Here is a 3,526-nt window from a genome sequence, read left to right as displayed (position 1 = left end):
GGCCGGGCCGGGCCGGGAGACGGCGGGACCCGGCGCTGTCCTTCCCTGTTGTGCGCGGAAGTGCGGCCGCCTTCCTGCAGCGAGACCTCGGGGCCAGGAACAAAGCGGGCGCGGGCGCTGCCCCCCGGCTTAGGCTGAGCGGAGCAGGAGCAGGAGCCGCGGCCCCGGGACCCAGCCCCGCCGGCAGCCTGCCCTGCACCCCCGGGCTGAGAGGCGTGCAACGCTTGCCCTTCTCTTCCCCTCCTCGCTCCTACAGCTCTTCCTGTAACATTTCGAACAAAAGGTCTCTAGCCATCGCCTTCCTTGGCAAGGGAGGGTTTTTGTGTGTGTGGGGGGGGTGTCTTTTTTTGGTTTTGTTTTTTTTTGCGGAGGGACTTTGAGAGACTTAGAGAAAGTGCTGGCTTCTGGGCGCCTGGAGCCCCCCATGCTTGCTGGGCGCACAGCTTTTGTTCCCCGCCGTGGACTTTTCCCAGGAACCGAGGAGCCTTCGGGTTCGGCAGGGGAGGAAAGGACTGGCCCTGGTTGCCAAATTCCTGCCCCAAGCCGCGGAGGGGCTGCGGTTGCAGTAGGTCATGCTGACACCTGCAAGGAGCTGGCCTAGGGGCCCGGCCCTTCGCCTGCTGCAAAGCCGATTTCCCCTGAAAGGAGATTTCAGTCTGTAGGTGACCTCTTGACTGCTGTCAGTGGAGGTTTCCTGGGGCGGTGCAGAGGGTGACTCCTTCTGTTGCTTAATACCATGGGAAGACGCTTAGCAGTGGCAGCAAGATAAGCTGGTAAAAGAAAAAGTCTTGTGTTTTTTCTTTTCCCCTCCGTAATGCGGCCCTGCAGTGGTGGTCGTTGTACATGTGTAGTGTCTTATGGTGCGTGCCAGAGTGGTATAACTTTTTGAAATATAGAACTGGTTCAGTTAACTTCTTTGCACAGAAATACTTGAACGCTTTCAGTGCAAGAAACCTCAGAGGCTTAGGCAGTTTTCTCCAAAGATAAGGGGATACAAGTTAGGTAATGAATCCTCCTTTGTTTGCTATTTTCCTAAGGAAGGATAACATCCAGATGAGTTGCTTATCTTGTTTATTTCTATTTAGAGAATGGCAGCATCCAAAGCAATTCAGTGTAGAGATAACTGAAATTTGACTTGCACCTGTGTAGACACCTAGTGGGGAAAAGAGAATTAGCCTTCAAGCAAGTCTGTATTAAAGTTCAGTTTGTCTCATTTTAGTGCTTTTGCTCTGCTTCTCTAAATTTGTTGGTCAGCTTCTGCTGACAAAGCTCACATGATTGCTGTGGAAGAGAAGTTAATGCACTCTGCAGTCCCTTCCCCCTCTAGGATTTTATTTGTCCTCCACTGTGAATTCAGGGAATCTTTGGAAAAAAAAAGTCAGATGAAAGCATGCATATCATTGTCCGACAAGACAAGATACAATTGTTGCTTAGGCGTGACTACCTAAGAAGGGAAAAATGCTTTGTTACCTTGATGAGGGATGTGTGGAATAAGTGTTGGATTCAGATGTTGCTTTAGCCTTGTTGGAAGCAACGTGTAGAAACGGATGCTTTTTTTCCTCAGCCATTTAAAGGAATGTTGTCAGAGGGAATACTTGCATACCGCTGGTTTGGAAGTCTGAATATCATTTTAGTTGGGAAGAGATGGAACAGAGCATTTTCCTCCTCTGTTGTATAAGTATAGGTTTGTAAGAGCCTCTAGTAACTCTCTAAGGGCATGTTTGCTTACCAGTGCACAAACATGGAACAATTGGTATGTATGTGAGGAAGTTGGTAGGGGCTACAAGTTGTCCTCAGCCCCAAACGGACAAGGATCTGATGCTCCATTTAACCCCTTGAGGGTCTTTGTTTTTGACCATAAACTATAAAGACGGTGCCAATTCTGCATCCTGTGTGGTGGTGTTTGTGTTACTGGGTACCTGCAAGTGTGAATCCAGCCACTCTGCCCTGGCCTATACACAACAGTGTACTAGTTGTTGCCAGGTTTCGTTGCAGCAACCAGAGATCTGGGTTTCCCTCGCTTTATGCTGTACATGCGTTCCTGGAAAATGGCACATAACTCGAATTCACATAAAGGGAACACACTTTACAATGTAACAAACAGGGATATGTTTCAAGATCTTGACTGTACTGACCCCCAGACTCATTGCTGTCACTTTTACAAGACAATTTTGGTACTCGCCAACAGCAGGCAGTACACACAAGCACAGGGCACTGTCATCATGGAGATGGCAACTACAGAAACACATGTTGCAGACAACAAGCGAGGGGCACAGATCCACACAGGAGGCTATATTTTGGTGCGTGTTACTCCCACAATGCACTGCGCAAAGCAGCTGACTGTGGGCTTCCACCACACCAATCGCATAAGAGTGAATTTACCTCACATATAACAAATTTTTGGTATAAAAAACGTTATTGTTTAAGAGTGAATTTGCACATACAGAGCCTGCATCAAGTGAGGGAAACCTGTAGTCACGTGCAAAGATGACAAGGCCGTGCTGATGGTGGCTGGGCCGGAAGGCATTACAGCAGCTCAGTATTTCTTGAGGATTCTGCCAGTGTCCAGCTAGCTGGACTAGAGGCAACCTTGTACTACTTGCTCAAGTCTAAAATAGTTCTGACATACAAGTTAGGCCTTTTTTCATGTTTCTTTCTTTTGGATGTGGACTTAATCAGTTTGGAGTTTCCTATTTTAAACTAGATCAAAATATTTCACATGTTTCTACAAGATTTCAAATTTTGAATTGCTAGACCACATGTGAGGGGTATAACCAGTCTTTACTGATAGTAAGTGGGGGTTTTTTTAAAGTTGCTGTGATATCTGATGACAAAAGATAGGAGGAGTAGGTCAAGTCAGTTAAATTATGCAGTGTTCAGAAGAATGATTTGGTTATCTGCCAAAATGCCTGCAGGCAGTAAGAGCAAAGTGCGTGGTTGTAGTGAAGCATTTGTTGAACCTTTCTTAACAAGAAAATTAAATATTTCAGAAAATTTAGCCTTGTGGAAGTGGTAATTTTGTAACAGGTTTTGCTGGGCCTTTCTGATGTTTTTTTTTAAAATGGGAAACAGTTGAGTTCCAAATCCAGAACTAAGGTGTGTAAGTGCACTGTGTTCCCTTGTTGTAAGAAATGGGAGTAGTCCATGCTTACAAAATTACTGCTGTACCTTTTAATTGTTGCTTGTGTTGCAAGCAACAATTGCTTGCAACACAAGCCCCCCCCCTTACCCCCTTATTCTGGAAGGGTTGTCTACATTTGCCTTTGAATGAGAAACTAAATTAGGTGCCAACAAAGAAAAATATCCATTTTAATTTTGAAGTTTACAGATTCTTTATATTAAGCAGCATGAGCTACAAGTTGGGAGTGGGATTTTCCAAAGTGCATAAGGAAACTTCACTTTGAAGCTCAGAGGGAATTGAGTCATATTTGGTCATACTGTAGAGAAAGCTGGGAGAGCCAGGCACTTGCAGACAGACGTCTCTGTATAATGTTGCAGGGGCTCTAGGGATAATCCTTATGTCGTG

The 3,526-nt window shown here is 46.0% G+C and overlaps 1 protein-coding gene across 1 annotated transcript in view; it reads left to right on the top strand.

Annotated features, from left to right (window-relative positions):
• The first annotated feature begins 6 nt into the window (after positions 1–6).
• Positions 7–3,526, top strand: part of PIK3R1 (phosphoinositide-3-kinase regulatory subunit 1) — a 78,020-nt gene continuing 74,500 nt past the window's right edge. Inside the window, exon 1 of the mRNA XM_006021431.3 lies at positions 7–283. The gene's annotated coding sequence lies outside the window, so the exon portion shown is untranslated. The remainder of the gene's footprint in view (positions 284–3,526) is intronic.

This window comes from Alligator sinensis, unplaced genomic scaffold, assembly GCF_000455745.1.
Source record: "Alligator sinensis unplaced genomic scaffold, ASM45574v1 scaffold159_2, whole genome shotgun sequence".
NCBI classification, from domain to species: domain Eukaryota; kingdom Metazoa; phylum Chordata; order Crocodylia; family Alligatoridae; genus Alligator; species Alligator sinensis.
Note: the sequence above shows the minus strand (reverse complement) of the source record. Positions and strands in the feature narration are given on the sequence as shown.